General features: G+C 41.9%; 1 protein-coding gene across 8 annotated transcripts in view; it reads left to right on the plus strand.

Moving 5' to 3' along the window:
• Positions 1-17,885, plus strand: part of LOC137217792 (F-box-like/WD repeat-containing protein TBL1X) — a 230,092-nt gene that overhangs the window by 147,041 nt on the left and 65,166 nt on the right. For all 8 annotated transcript variants that reach the window (XM_067724736.1, XM_067724733.1, XM_067724737.1 and 5 more), the window contains one exon: positions 14,183-14,271. The gene's annotated coding sequence lies outside the window, so the exon portion shown is untranslated. The remainder of the gene's footprint in view (positions 1-14,182; positions 14,272-17,885) is intronic.

The raw sequence follows: 17,885 nt of genomic DNA on the forward strand, positions 1-17,885 counted from the left end.
GGTTCGCAGCATCCCTGACCTCTACCCATTCCGTGCCAGGGCCCTTCCCCCCAAGTTGTGACGAGGAATGTCTCCGGACATTGCCCGATGACCTTTGGGGGACAAAATTGCCTGCGGTTGAGAATCACTTAAAATCTCTCCCCTGAACATGTATTACTTATGTAATTCTAATGGCATTTTTAAAAAATAAAATTTACCCAGAGGAGTTGAAAACTTACTTCCGTGCAAAAACCTGCACACAGATGTTTATAGCAGCTTTTATCCATCATTGCCAGAACTTGGATGTCCTTTTGTAGGTGAGTGGGTAAATGAACTGTTGCATCTAGACCGTGGAATTATTATTCAGCGCTAAAAAGACATGAGCTCAAGCCAGGAAAAGACACGGAGGAGCCTGAAATGCACATCACTGAGTGAGAGAAGCCAACCTGAAAAGACTACATGCGCTATGATTCCAACTCTGTGACCTTCTGGAAAAGGCCAAACTACAGAGACAGCGAAAAGATGAGCGGTTGCCAGGGTTTAGGGGACGGGGAGAGATGAGCAGGCGGAACACAGAGGATTTTTAAGGCAGGGAAACTGTGCTTTATGATACTACAGTGGTGGCCACATGTCATTCATTATAAATTTGTCAAAACCCATAGAGGGTACAACACCAAGAGTGAACCCTAATGTAAACTATGGGCTTCGGGTGAGGATGGTGTGTCCGTACAGGTTCATCGGCTGTAGCAGATGTACCCTCTGGAGGGGGGTGTGGACAGTGGGGGAGGCTGTGCATGTGGGGGGGGCAGGGGGCGTATGGGAACTCTCTGTGCCTTCCCCTCCATTTTGCCGTGAACCTAAAACTCCTCTAAAAACTAAACCTATTAAAAATAATTTTTAAAAAGGAAAAAAATTAAAGATGTCATCTCCGCAGTGATGAGATTATTCTGTTCAGGTTCACGCTTCTGTGATCCATAAAATAAAAGAATTGGGAAGTTTTCGCGAGACTTTGCACCTGGGTTCTGAAAGCACCATCTTAACGCAGCACGGCATTTGCACGAGTGTCCTGAGGGCTCCCCGTGGCAGCTGTGTGTGTGTCCCAGGAACCAGGGACCTGGGCTGAAGTGCACCCCACGCTCCTGCTGCCGCCTCCACTGTGGTCCTTCCCAGGAACGAGGCACAGACCTGCTTCACTTCTGGAATAAAGCGCTTCTGTCGTGTGTTCATGTCTCAAGTCACCCTTAATGATATTTTACGGTTGTCTGTTTTAATTTAGTAATGAGTTGTGAGTGCACACCTTAATACAATGAACATGATTTTGCCCCAGGGCAGGGGTCGGCAGACTCCTGCCTGTAGGCCAACCCCGCCTTCCACCTATTTTTGTAAAGTTTTATTGAAACACGCCCACGCCCATTACCTACTGTCTGTGGCTGCTTGTGAGCTGGGGCACAGTTGAGTACTTGTAACAGGATGGCTGCCGAGTCCAAGATACCTGCTCTTTGGCCCTTTGCAGAAAAAGTGTGCTCACCCCTGCTTTACACTTCTGGAACTTTACCTTCTTGTGTTGTCATATCTCGACGTGTCTCCCAATTTTTAAATTCAATTTCAGGAAAGGGGAGGATAACCAGTAGAGTAACCTAACTAGACAAATAATAGAGGCCGCCAAGTACATCCCATCTGGAGTATTCTGGGGCGTTCCTTGTGTTTTTCTGCACACCGTGTGTACTAGCATGCATTTATTGAAATGCCTGCCGTGTGGGCTTTTTGATCAAAGATACAAAACACCATCGTTTTCTTTTATTAAAAAAAGAAGTGTTTGCAGCATTCATGAGCAGGGCACTTGAAAGAACAGGGCAGTTGTATGCGGAATTTTGTACCGGGTGCTGCTGGAGCCATTGTTTTAAGAAGGTTTCTCAAGAAACAGACTCCGAGACTGAGGTGGAGTGGGAAGTTAGCTGGGGTTACAGATCTACTGCAGGGGCATGGGAGCAGGATGGGGCCGGGCATGGAGCTGCCATGCCACCTGGAAAGCCCTTTTTGCCCCATCCCTCCAAGTACCACCCCCTATCCAAGCACTTCTCTCTCTTTTTATTTTTTTGGCCGCGTCATGTGGCATGTGGGATCGAGTTCCCCGACCAGGGATCGAACCCATACACCCTACACTGGCAGCGTGGAGTCTTAACCACTGGACCACCAAGGACGTCCCTCCAAGCACTTGTCTCAGCTCCAGTGTGACTGACTTCAAGAACAGAGGCTGTGACTTCTCAGAATTCTGTTCCTAAACCCCCAAGGGTGTCTTAAGTGGGCAGGCGGATGCACCCTCGGTGTGGCAATGCTCAGACTTCCTAAGGAGCCTGGTGGTCTGGTCACTCTGCCATCTGCTCCCAGCAGAGCAGGGTCACGGGGTTGTGTCGTGTTCACGTATGGATCCCTCACGAAAGGCAGGTGCTCTCCTCCAGGTCCAGGAATCGCTCTGTTTCGCTTCCTGTTCTGTGTCGTCTTCACCTGCATAGCGCCCTCCCCAACCTCACTAAGCAGGGAAGAAATACAAGAAATCACAGAAGATGAGAATGATAAGTGGAACATAATAGGAATACATATCAATACTGTATAGTAAATGTATATAATGTATCAACATGTGTCAAATATACATACACGTATTCAGAGACAATATGTACTTATGCAAAGTGGGTTTGTTACAGAGTTGAGTGTGGCTTTTTTATCTAGTCTCACACTCAGCCTTTTAATCGGAAAGGTTGTACCATTTACCACCAACTTTTTGTTTTCTGCTTGTGTCGTGCGTTCTGGGGGTTTTTTTCCCCTCCGTTCCTCCACTTTTGCCTAAACTGAGAATTTTGTATGATTTTACTTCACTGTTAGCTTGTTAGCTACACGTCTTTGTTTTGTTTTTGCAGCGTTGCGCTAACGTTTGCAGTATGCGTCTTATCACAGTCTGCATTTGAATGATACTTTACCACCTCATGTATAAGAAGCTTACCGCAGTCTGTTTCTGTTTGCCTTCTATACCTGTTTCTTTGTGCTTCTGTTGCCATACATCTTTCATATATGTTTCAAACGCTACAATACATAGTTATTTTGCATTAAGCATTTATATGTAAAAGAAACTTCAAAATGAGAAGAAAATACTTTTATATTCACCCCAATAGTTACCATTTCTGTCACCGTTCCTTTGCATAAATCCAGATTTCCATCTGAGATAATTCTTCTTAAAGAACTTGCATTAATATTTCCTGTGGTGCAGATCTCCTAGCAGTGAATTCTGTCTGCATTTGTTGTTTGGAAAATTCTTCACTTTCATGTTTTGAAAGATGTTTCATCTGAGTGTAGAATTTTAGACTGACATATTCTTTCAGCCCTTGGAAGGTTTTGTTCCGTTGTCCAGAATAATGCAAGCCAGAAGACAACAAGTTTGTGGGATTTGTTTATCTTTTTCCTCTGGATGTAAATTTTTTTTCCCCTCTGGCTGCTTTGAAGAGTTTCTTTTGTTGCTGACTTTCAGGAAATTGTGCTTTTCTTGGGGTTTTCTCTGGTGTTTATCCTGCGTGGGATTTGTTTAGCTTCTCGGATCTATTTTACCTTTTTCAAACCTAGAATTTTCCAACAGATTTGATCTTGAAATCTTTGCTTTAAATATCACGTTGTCATCTTTAAGAGCTACTGTTTTAGAAATGAGCGCTAAAATGAACACAGTCTACTTTGGGAAACGAAGATAAACATGTGTTTATAGTCTTTGCGTGATTGTAAGTTTCTGTTGCCTCTTTGGACCACAGAGAGTTGGGTTCCCCGGAAAGTTCTCAGACCCCCGCCCTGGTCGTGTGCAGAGTGTGTCCACATCATTGGCTTGTGAATGAGGTTTTTCATCAGTCACTGTCTGGGTAACTGCCAGCTTTACGGGCGTGCTGCAATAGGAACCGTTTCCCCGTCTCAAATATAGGTCAGAAACTTTACCAAAACCGTTCTCACGTTTCGTACAGTGATGATCTGTTGACACATTAATGCGCAGGAAAGGAGAGTTGTTGGCACAGCCAAGATTGCCATCTGCAGGTAACAGTACTGAAATGTTACTTACAGATAACACTCAAACTCTACATTTTTTTTAGGCATTGGACAACAAACATTACCATTTAACTATGGAGACTTTTTTAAAATAGTATTTTCAGGGCTACTGATTTTTTTTTAAATTTTTATTTTATTTATTTATTTTTGGCTGTGTTGGGTCTTCATCGCCGCGCGAGGGCTTTTCTCCAGCTGCGGCGAGCGGGGGCTACTCTTCGTTGCGGCGCGCGGGCTTCTTGTTGTGGAGCACAGGCTCTAGGCGCGTGGGCTTCAGTAGTATGGCACACGGGCTCAGTAGTTGTGGCGCACGGGCTTAGTTGCTCTGCGGCATGTGGGATCTTCCCGGACCAGGGCTCGAACCCGTGTCCCCTGCATTGGCAGGCAGATTCTTAACCACCGCGCCACCAGGGAAGCCCGACCATGCAGGCTTTTTCAAAGGAAGATCTTTTAGGATGTTACTTGGTTTTAATTTATAGCTTTCTGTTGTTTTTGTGGTGTATATGCTTATTCTTAAAGAATATTAAAGGTTAGGCCTTTGGAATTTATGCACAAAATTAATATTTATCATTAAGAAAAAAATCAAAGCATTTTTTCTGTGTCAGAACTTTAACAGAGAAGGGATCCCTTTAGTGTTGTCTCTTCGAGTTTACACATAAAAAGAGAAGGGTACACTCTTACCATAGTGGCAAAAAAATAAATAATCCACCTAAATAAAAGGTATTCCAAAAATAGATTTTTTAAAAAAGATGAGATGATAAGAAGTGAGATGTTTAATGCACTGTGACCTTTCACCTCACAGTACCCATTTTCCTAGTTCAGTGAGTGAAAAGAGAAATGAGGATGATGGCCTGATTTTAATTCCCAATGTATAAAGCCTTATCTAGAAGTGTCCTACTTCTTGACACTATTACGATATTAAAAGTAACATTTATTTTTGTAAGTCATTACCAACTTGGCACACTTGGATTCATTTCTGTCAAGTCCTGTCATCTGTAGATTTCAAGCTTCCAAAGTCTAAAGAAACGCACGTTGGTTTTATATTCTCTTGGAGAACCTACAGTCTTCCAACGGCAGAACCTCCCTTTATTGGACTGTCTAGCAACTGATGTATTCAAAGTCAATCAGAAAGTTGTCTTTAAAATTTCAGCATATTTCTGAAAAGTCGGAAATTTGGGAGAGTTGGGCAAACCATAGCATACTGTACATGGAGTGTCATTATCTAGGTGGATACCTGGGTACTTGGAGGAGCCAGATGAGGAAGGTGGTCCACAAAATTTCTGCTGCCTACAGCTCAGAGCCATGAGAAAATCGTAACAGGAGAGAGATAATTTAGTGTATGTGAACCCCTGGTATGACACTGTTAGTGGTGGATCGTGGATATATCATTGAAAACACATTGTGAGATTCTGGTAGGAAGGATTCTTTCATTGTTTATTAAAAGGATTACATAACTTAAAGCACTTAGAACAGAGCCAGGCAGATAATAGATGCAATTATGTGTAAACTTTTTTTTTTTTTTTTTGGCGGCACGCGGGCCTCTCACTGCTGTGGCCTCTCCCGTTGCGGAGCACAGGCTCCGGATGCGCAGGCTCAGTGGCCGTGGCTCACGGGCCCAGCCGCTCCTCAGCATGTGGGATCTTCCCGGACCGGGGCACGAACCCGTGTCCCCTGCATCAGCAGGCGGACTCTCAACCACTGCGCCACCAGGGAAGCCCTGTGTAAACTATTTGTATTGGTTTTTTTCTTTTCCATTATAGTTTATTACAAGACATTGAATATAGTTCCCTGTACTTTATAGAAAGACTTTGTTGTTTATCTGTTTTATATATAGTAATGTGTATTTGCTAATCGCAAAGTCCTAATTTATCTTCCCCTGAACCCTGCGCCTGCCAAATCCCCTTTGGTAACCGTAAGTTTGTCTTCTACATCTCTGAGTCTGCTTCTGTTTTGTAAATAAGTTCATTTGTATCATAGTTTAGATTCCACATATAAGTGGTATATGATTTTTGTCTTCCTCTGTCTGACTTACTTTACTTTGTATGATAATCTCTAGGTCCATCCATGTTGTTGTACATAGCATTATTTCATTCTTTTTTACGTATTACTCCATTGTGTGTGTGTGTGTGTGTGTGTGTGTGTGTGTGTGTGTGTACCACATCTTGATCCATTCATCTGTTGATGGACACTTAGGTTGCTTCCATGTCTTGGCTATTGTAAATAGTGCTGCTATGAACATTGGGGTGCATGTACCTTTCCAAATTATGGTTTTCTCCGGGTATATGCCCAGGAGTGAGATTGCAGGATCATGTGGTAGTTCTGTTTTTAGTTTTTTAAGGAATCTTCGTATGTTTTCCGTAGTGGCCATACCAATTTACATTCCCACCAACAGTGTAGGGGCGGGGGGGGGGGTTCCCTTTTCTCCACACCCTTGCCAGCATTCATTATTTGTAGACATTTTAATGATGGCCATCCTGATCTGTGTGAGGTGATACCTCATTATAGTTTTGATTTGAATTTGTCTAATAATTAGCAGTGTTGAGCATCTTTTCACGTGCTTTATTGGCCATATATATTTCTTATTTGGAGAAATGTCTCTTTAGTTCTTCTGCCCATTTTTTGTTGGAGTTGTGTTTTTTTTTTATTGAGTTGTATGAGCTGTTTGTATATTTTGGAAATTAAGCCCTTGCCAGTCTCATCATTTGCAGATATTTTCTCCCAGCCCATAGGTTGTCTTTTTGTTTTGTTTATGGTTTCCTTTGCTGTGAAAAAGCTTATAAGTTTGAATAGGTCCTATTTGTTTATTTTGGTTTTATTTCTGTTGCCTTGGGAGACTGACCTAAGGCAACACTGGTATGATTTATGTTAGAGAATTTTTTGCCTATGCTCTCTTTTAGGAGTTTTATGGTATCACGTCTTATATTTATAAGCCTTTAAGGCATTTTGAGTTTATTTTTGTATATGGTGTGATGGTATGTTCTAACTTGCTTGATTTACATGTGTCTGTCCAGCTTTCCCAGCACTACTTGCTGAAGAGACTGTCTTATCTCCATTGTATATTCTTGCCACTTTTGTCGAAGATTAATTGACCGTAGCTGTGTGGGTTTATTTCTGGGCTCTCAGTTCTGTTCTGTTGATCTGTATGTCTGTTTTTGTATCAATACCACACTGTTTTGATTACTGTAGCTTTGTAGTAGTATTGCCTAAAGGCTGGGAGGCTTCTGCCTCCTCCTTTGTTTTTGTTTTTCCTCAGGATTGCTTTGGCAATTCTCCGTCTTTTATGGTTTCATATAAATGTTTGGATTATGTGTTCTACTTCTGTGAGAAATGTCATGGGTACTTTTATAGGGATCACATTAAATCTGTAGATTGCTTTGGGTAGTATTCTGTAGTATTGCTTTGGGTAGTAATCCATAGTATTGCTTTGGGTAATCTGTAGTATTGCCATTTTAACAATATTAATTCTTCCAGTCCAAGAGCATGGGATGTCTTTCCATTTCTCGGAATCATCTTCAATTTCCTGTATCAGTGTTTTATAGTTGTCAGCATATAAGTCTTTCCCCTACTTGATGAGGTTTATTCCTAAATATTTTTTTGAAGCGATTTAAAAGGGATTGTTTATTGTTTTTTTGGTTTCTTTTTTTTTTACTTTCCCTTTCTGATATTTCATTGTTAGTGTAAAGAAGTGCAACAGATTTCTGTATGTCAATCTTGTATCCTGCTACCTTGATGAATTCGTTTATCAGTTCTAGTAGTTTTTGCCTGGAGTCTTTAGGGTTTTCTATATATAATATCATGTCATCTGCATATAAGAATTTAATCTCTTCCCTTGCAATTTGGATACCTTTTATTTCTTTTTCTTGTCTCATTGCTGTGGCTAGGACTTCCAGTACTATGTTGAATAGATGTGGTAGAGTCGGCATCCTTGTTACAGATATTAGCAGAAAGACTTTCAGCTTTTCACCACTGAGTATTATGTTGGCTGTGGGTTTGTCATAAATAGCATTTATTATGTTGATATGTTCCCTCTGTACCCACTTTGGTAAGGGTATTTATCATGAATGGATGTTGAATTTTGTCAGATGCTTATTCTGCATCTATAGAGATGACCATGTGGTTTTTTTCTTTTCTTGATGTGGTGTATCACATTGATTGATTTGTATATGTTGAACCATCCTTGTGACCCTGGAATGAATCCAACTTGATTATGGTGTATGATTTTTTTTATGTGTTGTTGAATTCGGTTTGCTAATATTTTGTTGAGAATTTTTGCATCCATATTCATTGAAGATATTGGCCTGTAATTTTCTTTTTTGGTAGTGTCTTTGTCTGGTTTTGGTATCGGGGTGATGGTGACTTCATAGAATGTCTTCGGGAGTGTTTCTTCCTCTTCACCCTCCTGGAAGAGTTTGAAAAAGGTTGCTATAAGTTTTTCGTTGTTTGTTTGGTAGAATTCCCCAGTGAAGCCATTCGGTCCTGGAATTTGTTTGCAGGAAACTTTTTTAAAATTATAGATTCTATTTCACTTCTGGTGACCGGTCTGTAAAAATATCTATCTCTTCTTGATTTAGTTTTGGTGGGCTGTATGTTTCTAGAGACTTGTCCATTTCTTTTAGGTTGTCCAATTTGTTGGCATGTAATTGTTCATAGTGTTCTCTTGTGGTTTTTTAAAATTTCTGCAATATCAGATGTTATTTCTCCTCTCTCATTTCTTATTTTGTTTATTTGGGTCCTCTCTTTTTTCTTCTTGGTGAGCCTGGCCAGAGGTTTGTTGATTTTTGTTTACCCTTTCAAAAAACCAGTTTTTGGTTTTACTGAGTTTTTCCATTGTTTTATAAAACTCTAGTTTATTTATTTCCTCTCTGATCTTTATTATTTCCTTCTTTCTGCTGACTTTAGGTTTTGTTTGTTCTTCTTTTTCTAATTCTTTAGGTGGTAGGTCAGGTTGCTTATCTGACATTTTTTCCTTACTTTTTGAGGAAGGCGTGTATTGCTATGAACTTCCCTCTTAGGATTTCTTTTGCAGCATCCCAAAGATTTTGTATGGTGGTGTTTTTGTTGTCATTTGTCACAAGGTATTTTTTAATTTCCTCTTTGATTTCATCGTTGACCCATTGGTTTTTTTAGTAGCGTGTTTAGTCTCCATGTAATCGTTTTTTCCTCATTTCTGTTTCTGTGGTTCAATTCTAGTTTCATGCTGTTGTGGTCAGAAAAGATGCTTGAAATAATTTCTGTTCACCTTAAATTTCTTGAGGCTTGTTTTGTGTCCTAGTATGTGGTCTGTCCTGGAGAATGTTCCACGTGAACTTGAAAAGAATGTGTATTCTGGGGCTTTTTTGGATTTAATGTCCTGAAAATATCCATTTTTGTCTAATTGTTCTATTGTGTCATTTAGGATCCCTGTTGCCTTATTGATTTTCTGTCTGGAAGATCTGTCCATGGATATCACTGGGGTGTTAAAGTCTCCTACTGTTACTGTATTCCCATCAGTTCCTCCCTTTACGTCTGTTAGTATTTGTTTGATGTATTTAGGTGCTCCTTTTTATTGTTTTTCAGTAACTTTAACCCAGGGTTACCAATCCTATTGAACGTGGAAAATTGGATCACAGAGCTGTTTTTCATGTGGTGATACTAAACACATACTAACCATCTGGGAAACATCATTGTGAAGAACATGCTTTGGGAAACTCTCTCCTGCTTCTTTGAAAGCTCCGTTTGCTTGGCTTCCAAGTCCCTGTGGTTCTAGGCTTTCCTGGCAGCAGCCGTGCTTGACATTGTCCCATTCTGTGGATGATGATGGAGAGGCGATTGCTGAAAAGGCCTGCTGCCCCGGGTATCTTTCCCACCTGTCCTTCATGGTGTGTCAGATTCTGAGGGTCAGGAATGCTGTGGTGACTTAGCAGGGTGGTTCTGGTAGAGGTCTCTTTGAAGTTGCAGTCAAGACATCAACCGGAGCTGCAGGGACTTGATGGTCTGATAGGTACTGGATGATGCAGTGCGATGGTGGCTCTCATGTGGCTGGCATGTGGTGTTGGCTGCTGGCCGCAGGCCTCAGTTCTGCTCCGTGCTGACCTCTCCACCAGCAGTTAAAGGAGTTTAATTGTACACATTTGATTCATTTTTATCAGGAGATACAATCAATATGTATATAGTTAAGCATTTCATTTACGATCAATAAAAATGTAGGTTTATCCTGAATTTTCACTGAGTGAGCCATATGGATTATTTGTTTTGTTCCACAGATTTGGGCAACCAAGAAGGAAGCATTATGACAACCTATGAAAATATCCCCTAGATAATTCTTTTTGAATCTAAGCCCTGTGTGAAACTGTTACTTCACCTTCTAATATTTCTCCGTAAGAATCAGGCAGAAGTCATAAAGAGATGAACTTAGTCTAAAATCTCTTCTGTTAAAAAGTTTCTTGACATTATTGGCATTTGGGGGCTGATGAGTCTTCCGTGCAGGGAGGCTGTTCTGTGCGTTGTAGATGCTGAGCGCTATTCCTGGTCTCTACCCACTAGGCGCCGGTACCTCCCCTCCTCCACTTGTGACAACCGAGAGATGTCTCCAGACATTGTCTGATATCCTGCAGTCCCCTGGGGCAGAGAGCACAGCCATCCCTGGTTGAAAACCACTGTGTAAAATAGGACACACCATGATACTTCCATGCTGCTATTAGGGGTTGCATACGTGGATCATATCAGATATCAGTGTGAGAAGGTACCTGGGTAGCCAGAGTCACCTCAAGGGGTCCTGGGAAGCCAGAAGTGCAGGCAATTCCCAACTCAAAACTTTGGAGCTGAACTACCTCAGGGGAGGGAGAAGGATTTAGAATGATAGCCAGGGCTGCAGGCAAAACAAAACCAATCCAGCGCCTCTGGTTGCCCTGATAGACTTGGCAACGCTTCTGAATGGAAGAGTAATTTGGTTTGCCCCAAGGAGAGCGACACTGCACCATTCCTCGTCTCTGGCAAAATGATGTAGAACAATACATACCCAAGGCATGGGCAACGGGGGCGCAAGCACATTCCTGGACGTCAGTGTCCCTGACAGCAGTATTCACAGTAGTCAAATGCGCATCAGCTGGTGGGTGGAACGGTAACAAAAGGTAGCCCACGCGCTCAGCAGAGCAGTACTCGGCCGCCCAGAGGAGTGAAGGACTGACACCTGCTGCATTGTGCATGAACCTGGGAGACATTATGCTAAGCGCAAGAAGCCGCACACAGAGAACGTGTTGTGTGGTCCCATTTATGTGAAATGTCCAAAACAGGCAAATCTGCAGAGACAGAAAGCAGGCCGGTGGTTGCCTGGGCGGGGGGAGGGGGAGGGGGATTGAGGACTGACTACTTAATGGGCCCAAGGTTTCCTTTTGGGGTAATGTAGATGTTTTGAGACTTGACATAGGGGATGATTGCACAGCATTGTGAATATACTAAAGGCTTTACGCCTCCTGTGTGGGAGGACTATTAGTCATCGTCTACACCATTCCATGCCAAGAACTGACGGCAACCAGAAAATGAGGCCTTTTTATATTTATTACTACCTTTGAGAGTAAAGAATATATTGCATTTGTTAAAATCATTTGCGTTTCAGACTTCCCTAGCGGTCCAGTGGTTAAGACTTTGCCTTCCAATGCAGGGGGTGAGGGTTCGATCCCTAGTCAGGGAGCTGAGATCCCTCGTGCCTCACAGCCAAAAACCAAAACATAAAACAGAAGCAATATTGTAACAAATTCAGTAAAGACTTAAAAAAGGTGGGGGTGGGGGGACTTCCCTGGTGGTCCAGTGGCTAAGACTCCGTGCTCCCAACGAAGGGGGCCTGGGTTCGATCCCTGGTCAGGGAACTAGATCCCACAGGCTGCAACTAAGAGTTCGCATGCCGCGACTAAAGATTCTGCATGCTGCAACAAAGATCCTGCACACCGCAGCGAAGATCCCATGTGCCACAACTAAGACCTGGCGCAGCCAAATACATATTTTTTTAAAAATCATTTGCGTTTCACACAGATCTTTTTCAGCACGTAAATTTTTGCCAGCACTGTTTTTTGTTTTTGTTTTTCTGGTACGCGGGCCTCTCACTGTCGTGGCCTCTCCCGTTGCGGAGCACAGGCTCCGGTCGCGCAGGCTCAGCGACCATGGCTCACGGGCCCAGCCGCTCTGCGGCATGCGGGATCCTCCCGGACCGGGGCAGGAACCCGCGTCCCCTGCATCGGCAGGCGGACTCTCAACCACTGCGCCACCAGGGAAGCCCCGCCAGCACTGTTTATTGATAGTGGTTCTATTTAGGTGTTAATAATGGGAAAATCAGGACTGACCAGGGATTGGAAGTTCAGGATTCTCACTTTAACTTATTATTTCTAGTAACGAACTAATTAATTTTGACATGTTGCATAACCAGAATGTTATTAACCAGTCATATTTCACATTTTTTGTGTTTATAACACACAGACGATGTTAATTACATGTACTGAATTTAACAACTTATATCAAAGATAACCTTCAATTTGTGAGTTACCATCTGTTTTGGGCCAGAGAATAGGAATTTGATACTAAAGCTTTTTCCTGAACAGCTTGTAATGAGAGCTGTTTATATATTAATTACTTAATTGAATTGTTACGGATTTTAATGTTTTAATTTTCAAGCAGTTTGGGGCTTATTGTGGTGACATCTGCTTATATTTTGATACTTTATGGTGTTTAGCAGTTTCATCATAAGGCTCTTGGGTTTACAGCCCAATCCCGAAAATAATTTGCTGTCTGCTTCAGGTTTGCCGTAAGGAGTATCGTCCTATTTCATCTCCACTGCCGAGTTTTTTTCATAATGAAATGTATTTTTATTTTATAAGCAAACTCAGTATTCCCTAGTGCCTTCTTCAGTCTGGTGCCCTTTAATTTCTATTCAACGAGCTATAGAGGAATTTTGTTTAAATCTTACTATTTTCCTTCAGTGGTAGATTTTTTCAGTTGTCCTGGTTTTATCTTATAGATCCGTATGTGGTTTAAAAAGGTACTGTAATGAAACTTAAGGGCCTATGAACCTGCTTGTAGAATCCTTTTAGTCACCTTTCTTTGAACAGTGTAACTATAAACGTGACTCAGTGGGAGTAATTTACTTGAATTTCCTTAAAACATTTCAAGAGGTTCTGTATACATTCACTAATAAGAAACACCTTCATTCATAGCCTCACTTATGGATTTGAATTATATTAAACCTGGCGCCTTTTTATTATCACTTAAGACTATCGACCAAGAATTTAGAGAAAACAGCAGGCATTTAATTTCCTTAGTTCTTGAGCTTGTAGATAATTTCAGCCCTGTAGGAGACTGGATTCACTCACAACTGAAGAGAATTTATGAGGAAGAAGGTAAATATTATTAAGTAGATCCTGGTTGACTGCTTACTGTTTATACTGACTGAAAAGTAAAAATGAGTTTTTGATATGAAGGATTATCATATGACATATACCTCTGGCTTCTTCAGAAATCCATGCAGGTGGAACCCCTGTGAAACGGAAACGTAGGAAAACAATAATGTAAAAGTTGAGAGTCAGTGCTTGCTTTCGCTTTATTTTAGGGAAGCCAAAAAAGGAAAAAAAGATTCTGACATTTCTGTGTTTTTTTGAGCACATAAAAGAGTGGATATCTGCACACAAACATGCGTGCCGTGATTATTGTAAACATGTGACCAGGCAATGTCTGTATTGTCAGAAAAGATGTCTGGAGCATCTTTTCTTCTCTTAAGGCTGTGTACAGTTTAATTTATTGGTTGTATGTGATACGGTCCCTAAAACAAAGATATTATCATTGAATGATAGCAGGAACAGTATCTGAGCTAAAATCAATTTTATTTACTTTGAGACGTTTTCCTTACAAATCTCTACATGTACCATAATACTGACTGGCCGTTTTAATTTCTCCTTTTTCACACTGCAAATAAAACTGCATAGTTTGTGTTAAAGTTTTAGGACAGAGATTATGAAACAGTAAAATGTGTTAAGTTTGAGTTGGGATGAAAAAGAAAAACAAGAATAGGACAGGTCAAAGGTGAGCAATTCCCGAAGAATTTTAAGGTGTTTTTTGTTGTTACTGTTGTTGTTGTTGTTTTTCAAATCTCTCTGTTTCTCACCAGGCAGGTCCCAGCAGACACTTGGCGTTTTATATGATCGGATGCTGGGGAGCCCACTGGTTCACAGGTCTACACATGAAGTCAGCCTAAAGGTAAACGCCTGCCTTTGATCTTTGTCTTTTACCTGAAATTCGTTTGAAGCAGAGCTGCGTTTTGCCAAAACTGAACACCTGTTTTAAAATGCTTTCTTGAGACGGAGTCTGAGGTCTTTCTCCTTGCTGAAGTTGAAGGTAGTAGATAGAGCATCATTAAATAATGATGGGTTCTTTAGTCCATTCTACATAACAGATTGGCCTTTTATTGCCTTCTAAGAATTGTGGATGCTGAACCAGCCATTATAAACTTTTCTGGGTCTTACCGGAAGCAGATGACACTTTCTAAAATCATTCCCTCTTGTCAACACGGTGAATTAAAATTAAGCTGCAAAATTAATTACAATTGGGCACACAAGTCTGGATCTTAGTTGGCCCCTGTATCTTAATGCTATGGTTTATTAGTTTCTTAATACGATTTGTGTCTGTCTGCAAATTGATTTACTACTTAACCTTGAAACTTCTTAGAAAAACGTGTAGCTTACTATTTATAGATCTCATGAGAGGATAAGGTACCCAGAAGAGCTAACCGAACAGTCGTAGCTGCACAGGCATCAGGAGTTGAAGCCCAGGGAGTTTCAGTGGTTGTCGGGACTTCACACTTGCATTACGGGGGGCATGGGTTTGATCCCTGGTTGGGGAACTAAGATCCTGCAAGCCGCACGGCCAAAAAAAACAATCAAGAGTTGAAGCCACATCCCAAACTGAAACTGATGGCTCCCTCCCCGTCCGCTACCAAGAAAAAGCGCTGTTATCTGTTGGTAGATGGGATTCTAGGGTTTGCTTTTATCATTTACTGTTTTGTGTTTTCTGGTTCTTCCTTTAATTTTTTTAAATTAAAAAACTGATAGAACTTTTGTACTTCTAAAAACATCAAGATGGAAATTTGGGGGAGATTTTTGCTTTATTGTTTTAAAGGAACCAATCAGAACTAAAATGATAGACCCAGATTTAATCAAAGTAAGAATCTTAGAGGGGTGAGGTAGGGAGGGTGGGAGGGGGACGCAAGAGGGAGGAGCTATGGGGATATATGTATATGTATAGCTGATTCACTTTGTTATAAAGTAGAAACCAACACACCATTGTAAAGCAATTATACTCCAGTAAAGATGTTAAAAAAAAATCTTGTTGATGTATTTTTGTTTAAAGCCAAATGTATAACAAGGTAAATATGTACAATTGACCCTTGACTGGGTTTGAACTTCACAGGTCCACTTATACATGGATTTTTTTCAATAAACCATAGACTACTGTATACAGTCCATGGTTGAATCCACAGATGAGGAATCTTGGACACAGAGGCCCAACTGTCAAGTTATAAGTGGGTTTTCAACTGCACAGGGGCCAGTCCCCTTAACCCTAAAGGTTCAACTGTATTAGAATTTCAGTATTTTACTTAAATATTTAAAAAGCGTAGTTTGTTTTAAAAAATTATAAAAGGTTAATTGAGTCTGTGACATCAGATGTTGACATCCATGTTGTAACATGAATCCTTTTTATGGCCAAATAATATTCCATTGTATGGACGTACCACATTGTGTTTATCCATTCATCAGTTGACGGACATTTGAGGTGTATTTCCTTTTATTGAGTGGTTATGAATCATGCTGCCGTGAACGTTCGTGTACCAGTTTTGTGTGGATGTATACCTTCATGCCTCTTGGGTATATACCTGGCAGTAGAATTGCTAGGTTGTTATGGTAACTCTGTTTAACATTCTGAAGAACCGTCTAACTTTTCCACAGTGGCTACACCATCAGTCAGTATGTTTTGAAATGCAGTTGAACCATATTTTAAATGTCAGAGGGAAGAGGAGAGAGGGGAGGCCTGTTGCTCATGAGTGTTTCGATTGTGTATTAATTCAGTATTTAGGGAACGTAAGCTTTGCTTGGATTGAATTGAATTGAGCACACGCTGACTTCCTGCTGTGGGTGAGGCATTGGTGCTTAGCTTTATAGATGACTCTGGACATTTTTGTAGCCTTTATTTAGCTCCTTGTACAGTTAATACGTGCAGATGGTCATTTGGGACCGTGCTGGGAAATGACACACTGTTGCTTACCTACCACAGTACCCATGGTGCATCCACGAGCTGGGGAGTCATCTGTGTAAAAACCACATGCCCTTCCTCTCTGTGTTGGGTGCTGTGCGTCAGAAAGTGAGGGCTCATATCTGTTCCCCTTAGACTTCCCTAGTTTCAGCAGGTGCCTCCTTTGAAAGCCATTCGCAGCAGACCATGGCTGTGGTGTTTTCTTGGCTGTCCATTTCACAGTGGTTGGTGTGTTCACCAGGAACATCCACATTTCGGGGCATCACCTTCAGGTTCTCAGACAGGAAGATTTCAGGCTGGGAAGCGGTGAGGCAGGTGTGCTCTAATGTGGAAAGGGGAAAATCTTCAGGAGAGCAAGGTTGGCAGACCTTTTCTGTCCAGGGCTCGAGAGTAGATAGTTGAGGCTTTGTGGGCCAGTGGTCTGTGCTGCGGCCGCTCAGTCCTGCCCTTGTGTGAGAGCGGCTACCGATCTTACGCAGATGAACAAGTGTGGCTGAGCGCCAACAAAACTTCACTGATGGACACTGGAATTTGAATGTCATATCAGTTTCATGGGTGGCAAAATAGCATTGTTTTGATTTCCTTTTCAACCATTTCAAAATGTAAAAGCTATCGATAGGTCACAGTCTTTGCAGAATGCAGCTGCAGGTGGGAATTGGCCTGTGGGCCACAGTGAGCCCACCTCGACCTAGAGAAACACACCTGTGTTATTTCTCCCTCTTCTGACTGCAGCCTTTGAGTTGGAGGACATCCGAGGTGCAACTCTGCAAGGTCTGTGGCGTGCTTAGGCCAGCATCAAAGTTGTGGTTCCTCGACGAAAGCACTGCAGATTCTCAGGGAATCGAGACTTGTAGGAATCTGAGGGCCTTCCATGTGAAGGGCGGCTCTGGACTTGTGTAACCGCCGCTGCTCAGATGTTCTTAGCCCTAGGCAGTTCCCCGCCCCTCCCCAGGGGACATTTGATCACGTCTGGAGATGTTTTTCAGGGAGATAGCTTCTGGCATCGACTGGGTGGAGACCAGGGGTGCTGCTCTACAGTGCACAGGGCAGCCCATCCCAGAGATTTCCGTGCTCCCCAAAGTCCGGAGTACTGAGAGTGACGAGCCCGATTCACTGCTACTGTCCCTGCTGTATTTTGTGTTCTAATCTGAACGGTTCTGTGGCTGTGGGAATGTAAGATGGCGAGCACTTGACTACAAGACTGAGTTCCTGCGTTTGCCGACATAACATGAGACTCATTGAACTCTCAGCAGATGCTTGGGTTCACGATGCTTTAAGTATTTTTCTTTTAAAACTTTTTTTGTTGTTGTCATTCATTTAAATTTAAGCATCAAAATACGCTTTAACACCAAGATTTTTGAGACGCAGGCAGGCTACCTCAAAGGGCAAGGCATCGCCCGCCTTAACATCTATGGAGAAAACCACAGGGTTTATTTTTCAGAACTCTGGAGGTCACCTTATATGAGTAAATGACCTCACTTACGACTCCACCTACTGCAGAAAAGGGAATCATCAGGGCCCAAATAAATCCTGCGTTATGTGGGTGAAAATCACAGCGTCTTAGG

The sequence above is a fragment of the Pseudorca crassidens genome, chromosome Y, assembly GCF_039906515.1.
Source record: "Pseudorca crassidens isolate mPseCra1 chromosome Y, mPseCra1.hap1, whole genome shotgun sequence".
Lineage (NCBI taxonomy): Eukaryota > Metazoa > Chordata > Mammalia > Artiodactyla > Delphinidae > Pseudorca > Pseudorca crassidens.